Raw genomic sequence first — 12416 nt, forward strand, 5'->3', positions numbered from 1 at the left:
GTTATAACTAAGGCAACCAGATGTGAGAGAAGACAGGGCTCTTGAGGAAAAGGATGTAGGAGAATGGTAGTGCATCTGCTTTGCATGAAGAAGCTCTCAGATTCAAATCCCAGCCTCTCCAGGGCTTGAACCATCCTCTGCCAGAAACCTTGGAGAGCCTCTGTAAACCCTACTGAGCTAGTGGGACCAATGGTCTGATGCTGCCTGAGACAGTGCCCTATGTTCCATAAGGTACTTAGCTGCATTCCATGACCACTGAGCATACACAGTCCTCATTGGGCTGCTCTGGAAGTCCCCTCTCCCCTAGGATTTTTTTAATGGGAGTATTTCTGCTAGCCTTGGAGTTTTCTCCAAGCCTGATAATACTTGTGGGGTTGGGGGGGGGATGATGCAATCATTAGGATCCATGATTGGAAAATTAGTTTCTTAGTATATAGGATGTGCTTACTTTTTTAAAACAACAACAACAGCTTCTGTTTGCATTATTTTTAATTTTGTGTTGTTTAATAGAAAATAATTATTAAGCAGTATATCACAGAAACACAAAGCTATATTGGTTTTTACTATGGATCTAATAAACCCAAGGTCCATTTAGACCTTGCTGGTCTCTACAGTATGCCGGTAAGTTTCCTTAGTGGACTAGATTCAGCTTTTTTCCAAGGAGAGGGGTGGTGGTGAGTTCTCAGAATCACAGAATTAATGCATTTTCTTCCATCTATGATAACTTTCATAAAACTCTATGGATTGGCTAGTCACCAACTGGGAAATAAACATTAGGTTTCATTTGGTTTGCAGTTTGTTTTTAAAGTGTGGGTGACATATGCAAGCCATCCCTTATCCCCAAAGGGGAAAAGTTTGTGCAACTCAGGAGTGACTCTTATATCATGCAGCACCAGCAATGTGATACTTTTTGCTCACAGTGTGGAAGAAGAGAAAAATATGTCTTCTCTCTCATCACACCACAAATGTATGGACCACTGAGATGCTGGAACTTGAAAGAGGAGAGGGAGGAAAGCCACTCACCGTTTGGTCCTATTCATTTAGGCGCACCTAAACACACTGATTAATGGTGTTAGACATACCAAATTCTGCACAGACCCAAACTGTTGAAGTGAATATAGCTTTCATGATACATAAGATACATAGCCGTGTGCTAGTTACTAACTAATGTCCAAGACAAAGAATGGGGTTATTAGTTCCTAGTCTGTAGACTACTTGAATATTTTGAAAATATGGAAGTTAGCAGAGCTAGGCCCCTGCCATTTAGATTATGACAATATTAATTTTGTTACTGGGCATCTCCTGGAAGAGAAGATGGGTACATTTCTGTTCATTACAGTTTTATCTCAGCCTTCCTACAAGGATCTCAGGATGGCAGGAATTTACCTTTTTATCCTCACAATAATCTTGCTAGGATGAGAGAAAGTGATTGGCCCAAGGTGACCCAATGAGCTTGATGCCTTTGGAACCCCGCCCTCCCTAGTTCTTTAAACATTACATCACACAGCTTCTCTGTTGCTCTCTACTTCCTCTGCCTAAGCCACCTTAAAATGCTAAATTCTGTTTTGTTGTTGAGAAAAACTCATCACATCTATCTCGACAGAATCCCCGCAGACCTGACTGTGTGCAGTGCTACAGAAAGCAAGGAGTGAAGCTCTGCCATGCTTTAGATCCTGCTGATAAGATGCCGCAAGGCACTTGTACGCAGAGAGGAATTCAAAGGAAAAAATAATAATAATCAGACAACTTAGGAGCAGCTCATAACTCATTCTAATCAGTATACCACTGTGTTGGAGATGGCTATTACAAACAAATAAATACTATCAATTATTCTCCCTTTTTGTATTTAGTATGATGCTCTCAGCAGTGATTGCCTGTATTATGGAATTACAATGGTAACCTAAGGGCTGTTAAGAGGTGCTGATGCTGTGAAAAAGAGGAAGTGCTGCTGTAACGAGAGGCCTCATGATCAAAACACAGGTGTTGGCACATCTGTATGGGGTAGTGATTCCTAAACAGTAGTCTGGAGAGAATCACCTCTACTGTTTTTAGAGATGGCTGAATCATTTGGTGGTCATCCTGAAAAATCAGTGGTGCCCTTTAACTAATCCAGCTGTACATCTGAAAAACCCTGAGGAATGTTTGAAGCATTCAAAAGGAGTACTTGAATGGTCCCAACTGATGTCCCCCCTCTCCTGGCTGTGACCTCCTACTTGAAGGAAAAATAAATCCCTATCTTGGTTTGGATACAGACAGGCACCTCTCCCTCAGGGGAGTGGCATTTACTGCAAAACATATTTTTACATGCCACCCCAATCTCTGAGCAGTGTGGAATTTCAGGTATAGCAGGAGCACTTACCAGGGACTGTGTTCCCTTTTGGACAATGAGGCACTGCAGAATCTGTGGTGCCTTTATGATATATGGTATTATTTACACATATACAACCTGTGTCTACTAAAGCAAATAAAACCCACCAATTAAAAAACAGCCCAGGTACACTAAAAGCAGCAGCTAAAATGTTAAAATAAACCACTAATACACATGAAATATCCTTTTAGATCTTTCTTTCATCCTTTTTAGCTCTGCATTTTACAGACTGTTAGTTCTGGGACCAGTATATGTGGCTTCTCTGACAGAATGGGATGAATCTATTTTTAAAAATCAATTCACGTACGGAAGCCCACTCCACTCTTCTCTCTCTCTCTCTCTCTCTCTCTCTCTCTCTCTGTGTGTGTGTGTGTGTGTGTGTGTGTGAGAGAGAGAGAGAGAGAGAGAGAGAGAGAGAGAGAGAGAACTTTAAGTTAGGAATGTATGCCTGCCTCACTATCTGGCCCACCAAGAGAAACTATCTGTCTGGGCCCATGAACCTTACTTGTGCTAAGCCAGACAGACCATTTCTCCATCTAGCTCAGATGTGGGGGACCTGTAGTCCTTCAGATGCTCTTGGACTCCAGCCCCTTCCAGTTTCAGCTAACATTGTCAGAAATTAGGAGAGTTGTAGCACAACAACATCTGGAGGGCCACATGTTCTCCATTTCTGATCTAGACCACTATCGTCTATTCTGACTAGTACCAGCTTCTGCTACCTGAAATCTTTTTAATTTGCATTGACAGGGATTGAACCTGGATCTCCCTGTAAACAAAGCATGTATTGCACTGAGCTGCTGTCCTTTCCAGTCACTGTGATCACACTGCTGTTTCTTTCTTCATCCTTTTCAATCCCTCCCTTATACACCTTCACTTTGAGTCCCAAGACCAGCCTTCTCTGACCCAGTGCCATGTTGTTGTCGGACTACAACTCCCATCATCCTTGACCATTGGGGCAGATTAGAGTTGCAGTTCAAGAACATTTGGAGAGCAGCAGCTTAGGGAAGACTACCCTCGGCTAAAGAGCTGGAACCCAGAACTTCCTGTTCTCAGCTGAGTGCCAGGAGAGTTTGCATTTTGTTCCTGCGGTTCTTACTAATTCTTACTACCTATCTTTTCACAAACTTTTTAGATAAGACAAGTTGCAGAAGAACCCTTCCACAGCATTTCTCAGTAAGTTTTCATTAAATGGGGTCATTCATTTGGATGCTAACCCATGCATCAAAAGCTCCAGGTTTCCAACAAGGATTTCTCTTGTCCAAAAATAATTCTAGAGATAAGTCATTTTTAAAAAGAAATCCAAGCAGAGAGAGCCATAAATCAATGTAAAATAGAGCAGAGTGTATCTTTTTCATGAAGAGTAATTTGTGTGCTATGTATAAGGGCAAAGAAAGGGTAATTTCTATTCCCTGGGCAGAACGCATGCATGCCCCTAATCTTGAAACAAAGTGATCTATGAGTTTTATCAAGTAGCTATCTCTAATCTGTTTGTAGTGGCAATTAATACTGTATGGATAAAATGTCCTAAATTAACTTGAGTTGTGTTGATTACTCCCTACAGTGATACTTGATTGGAGGACATGGGAGTATTGAACAGGTGAGTGCTTATAATATAGGAAGTGCTTTGGATAAGATACTCTTGATAGTCTTTACTTGCTGTTCAGGATTAGATACTATAACTTCATTAACATTTTGAAATGAAACAAGAGTTGCAATTAGTTCATGTTAAAACTTCCCATTTTCTAACCCCTCCAGTACTTTGCCTTTCCAACTCACAGTGAGGGGGTGGCTGGGTGTGTCTACACAAAACCTGTTGAGAAAATTAGAAGCACTTAATAAAGGCCCATGGGGAAGTGCTTCCATTCTTTCTGTGTTGCTGTTGTTGGAAAATAAGTTTTGGTAAAATGAAGATGGCAGAGGGATCTGTAAGGCCTCCAGGCCTCACCATGTATCTGGAGCAGGCCTAGGCCTGAAGCTCAGAATGGTGTGAGCTTTGAGGCTAATTCATGAACTGAGTATCCCCAAATAACTCATTTTAGGAGATAGCATTCTGACTGATTCAGGAACCCACTGCTCACTACTGAGAAGTTAGCACATCATGGTGACATGGAGGAGGAAGAGAAGGGGGGAAGTATCCTTCCTCCATTTTCCCTGCTGCTACTTCTTGACAGGTAAGTAAAGGGAAGTGTTTGGGGAGTCAGGGACTGGCAGGGAAGACTTTTAAGCAGACTAGCAGATGTCTGGGGATAGTAATTTCTCTTCTCACTTGAAGTGAGCTTTTATGAGTCCCTCAAGTTTTCATTCAAACCCATCTCCATCAGCATCTCTGGTCCTTTGGAGATAACATAAAGTCCCCAATGAAAGGTGGAGATGAGTTTGGATATGGAGAAGAAAATAGAGTCACAGATTTGGGGTACCTTGAAATTAAGAGAATGGTTATTAGATCAGCTAAAACTCATATGGGCATAAAAGCAGCTCATGCTACTCTTCTCTCCTAGTATCTTATGAAGAATCTTTACTAATCATATAGTTCAAAACAGAAATATCCCCATGTTTCTGCTTTTCCAACAAAAATTGCCAGTTGCCTTTCAGAATATGAGTTTCCTTTAAGACGTTACACATAATACGGAATTTAGAAATCACAGGTGGGATATATACTCCACGAAGGTCCCATTAATAGTTACTTCATCATTAATTATTGCTGAAGGCAAGAGTAAATTTTAAATGATTTCTTTCTTGTGCAAAATTAATACATGTCCTAGCACAGTCCTTCAGTCTTGGAAAATATAGGAACATTTTTTTTCCTGGTGTGAAGCCTTTTAGTAACTCTTTAAAATGGCTTGGGAGCCGGTGGACTCTGGAGCAAGTCTTTTCATAAGTGCCTGTTGTATAACAGATTGATGCAAGCTTACAGCTTAAATTACACAATGACGTAGATGAATAAGGGCTTCAGTCATCAAAGCTCTTTCTTCTGGTGAAAGTCTCGCTTCCTTAATCACTGAGATTGTAATGAACGGACTTCTTATGTCTGCCTCTCATCTTATTTGCTTCCACTTAAAATGGTAATTCCATCTGGTCCTTCAGAGATGTGTCCAACTAAAGTTTTAATTTCTGCTGAGGCCCATTGCCCTTTGAACGATAAATTACTAATAATAAAATAAGAAGAAATGAACTCTTGACCTCTTATGTAACCCAACTCCTGATTTTTATTTTTATTTTTAATAGTTTGGTAGAGGTCAAGGAGAAATCTACCACCTACTCAACTAGTTCCTTTTATGACATACAAAGGAGCAGCTGTTTGCTTCTTGGAAGATGCACTTGATGCCACAAGAATTGCTCTGAGGTTATATGGACAAGCACATCTAGTTTTTGTACCTGCTGTGAAAGTCTTACTTACAAGGTTCCTCACTTTGGTGATAAACACTAAAGAAATACTTGATGCTTGTTCTTTGCCTAATTTGACTGAATGTTTATGCTGCAGTATATATCTTGTTCTCTTATACTTTCTGTAGTGCAGAGGTAGCCAGCATGTTGTCCTCCAAAAGTTGTTGGTGCTGCCCAGTGGTCAGGGATGTTGTTGAATTCCAAATCCCATCACCTGGAGGGAAACACATTGTCTGTTCTTGCTGCTTTGCACATGTGTCACAGAAATTACTTTAATTTTGCAAATGGTTTTCAAAAAACCAAGAATGAGCCATTGCATAAAATGCAGACAAATTTAAGATCCCTGGATATTGTACAAATTTTGCTTTCTTCACCCAGTCTCTGGAGTATGATTAGCCTTCAGGTATTAATAAAGCAGGTGGCGCTGTGGTCTAAACCTAGGGCTTAGATGCAAAGGACTTGCCGATCAGAAGGTCGGCGGTTTGAATCCCTGCAGCAGAGTGAGCTCCCGTTGCTCAGTCCCAGCTCCTGCCAACCTAGCAGTTCAAAAGCACGTCAAAGTGCAAGTAGATAAATAGGTAATTGCTTCGGCGGGAAGGTAAACGGTGTTTACGTGCACTGCTCTGGTTCGCCAGAAGTGGCTTAGTCATGCTGGCCACATGACCCAGAAGCTGTCTGCGGACAAACGCCGGCTCCCTCAGCCAGTAAAGCGAGATGAGCGCTGCAACCCAAGAGTCGTCCATGACTGGGCTTAACAGTCAGGGGTCCCTTTACCTTTACTATTAATAAAGAAGATGGAGAAGATCTGCCTTGGGTTTGCAAACTAATCTAGTTAAGCACCCAACTACACATATCTTTGCTTAGAATCTTTATTGAATAATAGTGACATTTTCATGTTGAATCAAATGATCACATCCCTTCAGATAGTGAGAGCATCTGGTTACAATTAAGAATTTTATATAAGAATACATCTGTTTGCTTTGTTAAATAGTTTAAGGCTGGAAATCAGAAATTAATTTGGCAGACCATTCATTGGTTGTGTTTGGACAGAGTTTTATATTTTAGCCTGATGTGCATGAGCAAAGACCCACCAGCATCCTCCAATGTGGACACAAGGAAGAGATGAGAAGCTTTTACATACATTTTCTTTTGTTTTTAATTAACTGCAGCTTATCATTATGTGAGAAGCTGAGGAAACTGTGGTTAGATTAACCAGGAATGTTGGAGAATATGGATGTAAACAGAAATGGGAACAGAAATTGTTGATGTTCTCTTATTCATCCCATATCCAGAACAAAAATCAATCCAGTGAATTTGATCAGTGTTTGATTTTGGTGTGCAAATGTTACATAACTGATTATCCCTCTCACCACCATTTGCATTGTGTCTCCTTTGCATCAAAATGAATGGGGTAGAATAATGTGATGGCAGTGTAATTTATGTAATTCCCATAATCTCACCACAGCAGACAGTAAAATGAATACTGTAGTGTTGGGCGGAAGATGTTCTGTAGCAGAGCAGAAGCAGTGCTGCATGTGATGAATACAGGGCAAAATGTAAAACAATGCCTCCTTACATTGCTGCTCTTAACTATAACGTACTGAAACAAGCCAACAAGGTTTCAGACAAAACATTAAACTGTACTTAACTGAAAATGACAGTGATACATTCTGATCCACTCCTTACATGCCGGAGAAGGGAAAGTGGGACTGCATCAGCCTGGGGCTTGGTCATGTAATGTGATGTCACAACCAGATCATTGAGACAAGAAGGAGAAAATATGTTTTTCAGACATTTCTTGACGAAGGCTGCAATCCTTTATACATTAACCTGGAGCATGTCAGAATGAACTCAGTGGGGACAAATTCAGACAGCTGCCCACAATTAATATGCTCCACTTAGTCCCTTGTGTATCAGTGGATCAGCTCCAAAAGGGAAGAACTGAGCATTGTGGCCTGATAGGAAACACAGGAAATCGTGCTATGGAAAATCCTCTTAGTACTATTATAGGGCAGGGATGTCCAACAGGTTGATCACAATCTACTAGTCGATCATGGGGGGGGGGTGTCCCCCCATTGTTGACTGTGGGTTGATCATGGGATGCTGACACCCCACCCCACCCCAGAGAAAACTTTTGCTTCCTAAAGAAAAGCTCAACAACTTTGGTAGATCACTGCCAGTTTTCTTTATAGTGGAGTAGATCGTAGTCCCTTGAAAGTTGGACTTGCCTGTTATAGCTATGATCTGCTAAGCAATGTGCTAGTCTGCCAAGGGCTTTAGTTCTTCATATTGGGGGGGGGCAGTGTAAAGGCAGAAGGGTAAGGTAGAGGCGTAAGTGTGATGCATTATTGGAGCTGTGCTTTTATATAAAATATTAGAAGAGTCTTCTATAACATTATCTTTCCAAGAGTGGTACATCATCTACTTTGTAGACAAAATATCTCTGGTTCAGTCCCTGACATCTCCAGATACGGCTTGGAATGCCCCTTATCTGAAAATCTGAAACGTGAAGAACCACTGCTAGTCAGAGTATTATTATTATATACAGTTTACAAAACAAAACCATAAAATGAATACCATAGTAGCAAAAAATACCCCCCCCCCCCAAGTTTAAAAAGCCATAGATTGCTTAATTAGTCAAAGGCCAGGGAGAAGAGGAATGTTTTTGCTGAAAGATATGTAACAAAGGTACTAGGCAAGCCTCCCTGGGGAGAGCATCCTACAAGTGGGGGGTCATGGCAGAAAAGGCCCGTTCTCATATTGCCACTCTCTGGACCTCTCATAGAGGAGACACATGAATAAGGGTCTCAAATTATGATCACTGTGTCCAGGTTGGTTCATATGGGGAAAGGCAGTCCTTGAGGTATTGTGGTTCTGAGCAAAGTAGATAATACTGAGCTAGATGGACCAATTGTCTAGTTCTGTATAAGGCAGGTTCTTCCTAAAAGATTTAGAATGAATTTATTTTAGAATTCTGTGTTAATTTTATTGTTGTTAGCCGCTCTGAGCCCAGCTTTGGCTGGGGAGGGGAGGATATAAATTATTATTATTATTATTATTATTATTATTATTATTATTATTATTAAGTACCTATTATTTGAATATTAGTCTTTTTGTGCGATAACAGACGGTCTTCCTCCTTCCTGACAATCACCTTGGAAACAGTGCACCAGCGCAAACTTTACTGCCAGTGTAGACTTTGGTGCGCACATATAAACCTATAGCTCACCAAACAGCCTGTTTCGTCCATGAAACTCCAGGTGTATAAGAAATTTCAGTGAGTCCATATGTCATTCTAACTTATTAAAAGATAATACACATTCTGTTCCATTCCACATTGTCTGCCTTTGCAATTGCTTTTCCAAATGCCGCTATAGAAGTCACACTTTTGTATCTGCTCCTCTTTAAATGCTACATCTCCTGTGTGGGGCAAAACAATTTCAGGAAGAATAGTCATTATTGAATTTACCACCTTCTATTGTCACAGGGATAGTTGTAATACCAGTCATGTAAGCCTACAAAATAAAACCTTGACAATATAACAAAGATAAGCAAAGAAATATCTTACTTTATTAACCTTTTTTGTACATATGCTTCTCTGTGTCTCTATTCCTTCAACAGTTCCATACATTTCTTCAATATAACACCTGGGGTGACTTACTGACTTTCAAAAATATCCATTAAGGCTGGAATTAGATGCTTGGTGACAAAGCACAGAATTTCCAATGCAAAGTGGAGAGGGTGTTCGTAGTGGAAAAGTAGTAGGTAGGAGGGGTTTAGTTAACTCTTCTCTCATATATTGCTTTTCTTCTGCAAAATACCTTATCCCGGGTTGTTTTTCTCTCAGAAATAGAGAGAAGGGTTTGCCAAGAAAAATAGCACCCAGGGAAATGTTAAGTACCGCATAATGTTTCTATCCTGAAAATGTCCTCTATATTATAGGCGAACATTACCTTGGGAATCCTATATAATACAGGTCATCTGCAACTCAATCCACTGAGCCAGGAAGTGTCTCAACAATACACTTCAGCACAGGGGCTGGATGATCAGGAAGTGACTGTAGCTATTGGTGGACCATGTGTTCTTCATGCAGGCAGTTCCTGGTTCAATTTCTGGCATCTTCAAGTAGGAATAGCTGCTCACCTGGTGCTCGGGAGGAAGGTGTGTTTGCCATGCAGTACAACCATGGCTGGTTTTGCATGGCTGGGGAAGGGAATGGCCACCTGGTGCCATCCACCTCCAGCCATGTTGGACCCTCCAGTCAGGGAGGGCCTCACCCACAAGTCCAATCAGGGGAGGCCATTCTTTTGGTTCACCCTGCACCAGCTGCAGATGTCATGCACCTGTCATGGCAAATTCCTCTCTCTGAAACCCCAAAGAGCCACTGCCAGTGAGCATTTAGAAAATACTGAGCTGGAAGAACCAGTGTCCTATACCAGTTTAAGGCAGTTTAGATATGTAAGGTCCTGCCAAGTCTCCAGTGATTAGGTAGCAGCAGTGTTTCAATTAGTGGTATCAGTGAGATCAGTGAAGCCGTCTTGCCTGGACTCTCTCTCTCTCTATCTCATGCGGTTGCCTCATAAATCTTGCCAATCTTCATCTCCCACTCTGCTGCAGCTTGGATTTTTAATTGCGGCGTTTTCTCTGTCTGTTCCATGCAACACCCTTGGAGGAAATGATTGCTCCTCCAGTACACCTCCGAGAAGACACACAATCATCACCTTTGCACAAGCCGGAGTGATAGCCACACTTTCAGAAATGGTCAAATGAATTGCCCAATAACTGCCAGGAGGGACTAAAACCTAGCCATTGCTCAATCAAGCTAATGGTTGAATCATTACTAAATGCAAACAAAACCTCTTTACCTATACAGATAAATGTAAACTAGAAGGCCTGGTGGATTACAGCGAAATTGCTTAAGAGCACATTTCTAAATGAATGTAACATTAAGAGATATTTAAAAGTCAATAGCTTACCTACAACTATATGGCTCTCTTGGCTGAATCCAATATGTGAATGCTCCACACAGCTTGATTCTTACCTGCTTAGCATTAAGATGCCAATCTCAGATGCACTAAAGCCACAAGCCAAGCCTTGATAATCCTGTGATAAAAGGAAAGTATAGTTTTTGTTCTTTCTCTATCCCTTTCTGTTTTTTGAGATTTTAAAGTACAAAGCTCTCTGGGAAGGGCAAAGGGCCATGGATTTTGATTGTTTACATTTGAGCTCATGGGTTTAGTATTGTATGGGAGCAGGATGAATGTCATAAGAACTTCCAAAAGAGTAGCCATATTAGACAGGAGCGGAACAAAAAAATGTTTGCACATCAAACTAAGGAATTGCTCTCTGAACGTCAAAGGATTGTGTCTTCTCATCAACTTGGGACAGAATAATGTGGTTGTTTAGTAAGGAAAGGGGGAGCAAATAAAACAAACAGTTGTTATGGCTGAAATTTGAATTGAGTGACTGGTGTAGGAGGTCTCTAATGGCTTTTCCTCTCATTTTATTGTTGAAAATTTTCCTCCCATTTTATTGTTGAAAATTCCTCCTGCAAGTGCTTTTATAGAGTGGCTGGGAAAACCAAGCCAGATGGATGGGGTATAAATAATAAATTATTATATTATTATTATTTTATCTCTACTAGTGTAAATAGAGTTGGTGGTCGGATTCTTGGTGGGAAATTTGCACTAGGGAAAGATTTAAGTCTTCTCTTCTGTGCCAGCCCAAAAGGGAATCACAACACTACCATAATGGGTTTATCTACACTTACCTTTCCTCTGGAATTTAAAGCTCTGTGTCTGAGTGTGTGTTTCTCTCTCTGGTGCTTTCCCTGTGAAAACCCACTCTTTACTGCTGAATTGGAGCAAACAGAAATGCACAGAAAACCCAATTTCTCATTTGTTGTGCTTCAGCTCTAAAGAGCACTCAGACACAGAGCTTTAAGTTTGGGCCTGTGCCTAGAAACTGCAGGGCAAACAGTAAGAGTGGATAAGCCCAATGTGTGCTTCTGCCTTCATCTTGCTCCCAAATCAATCCAGGTTTCATTTAGAACTCACACAGACCCCATTTTACTGTAAATAGCTGCACTTGACTGTCTGTTCATTTCTGTTAATGTTAATGTTTAAAGCCGTAAATGTCTTAAGTCTCAAACATCTGAAGGACCACCTCTAGACTGTCTTAGGTGCTGAGGTCTTGGAGGTTCTGCCTCAGTCGGAACACGAGAATGGGGTGACCCGAGAGAAGGCATTCCTTAAGGCAGTGATGGCCAAACTTGGCCCTCCAGCTGTTTTTGGACTACAACTCTCATCACCACTAGCTAACAGGACCAGTGGTCAGGGATGATGGGAATTGTAGTCCCAAAACAGCTGGAGGGCCAAGTTTGGCCATCACTGCCTTAAGGTGTGGAATCCCTCCCTGCAGAGGCATGTCTGGCACCTACACACACACACACACACACACACACACTATTCTTCTTATTTGAAATTGTTTTAACTGATTTTAATGTATTTTTATATTGTACTTTTACCTGCCCTGGGACCTTATGGTGGAAGGCTGACAAAAAAAAATAATTATCCAGTAAATCATTGCCACATCATCTCAGCCCCCCAAAATAAATATAAGTTTCACAATTCATGCCTGATGTTCACCACTGAGTCTTAAGTAT

General features: G+C 41.0%; 2 long non-coding RNA genes across 5 annotated transcripts in view; one reads left to right on the forward strand and one right to left on the reverse strand.

The window, feature by feature from the left end:
* The first annotated feature begins 283 nt into the window (after nucleotides 1-283).
* Nucleotides 284-12416, forward strand: part of LOC310696986 — a 171395-nt gene continuing 159262 nt past the window's right edge. The window contains exons 1-2 of one of the 2 annotated variants that reach the window (XR_014520821.1): nucleotides 284-1202; nucleotides 1253-6181. This is a non-coding gene — a long non-coding RNA (uncharacterized lncRNA). Of the gene's footprint in view, nucleotides 1203-1252; nucleotides 6313-12416 lie in introns of both variants that reach the window. The other variant, XR_014520822.1, reaches the window with a different exon arrangement.
* On the reverse strand, nucleotides 7733-12098 carry LOC310696950. Of its 3 annotated transcripts, none has more exons than XR_014520802.1 (4): nucleotides 11523-12098; nucleotides 10729-10855; nucleotides 8843-10448; nucleotides 7733-8251 (listed from the first exon to the last, which is right to left on the reverse strand). It is a non-coding gene; the product is annotated as an uncharacterized lncRNA (long non-coding RNA). The 3 variants fall into 3 exon arrangements; XR_014520803.1 differs by having other exon boundaries at nucleotides 8843-9172; nucleotides 11523-12091; XR_014520804.1 differs by lacking the exon at nucleotides 8843-10448 and having other exon boundaries at nucleotides 11523-12038.

The sequence above is a fragment of the Podarcis liolepis genome, assembly GCF_965112155.1.
Source record: "Podarcis liolepis genome assembly, chromosome: 2".
NCBI classification, from domain to species: domain Eukaryota; kingdom Metazoa; phylum Chordata; class Lepidosauria; order Squamata; family Lacertidae; genus Podarcis; species Podarcis liolepis.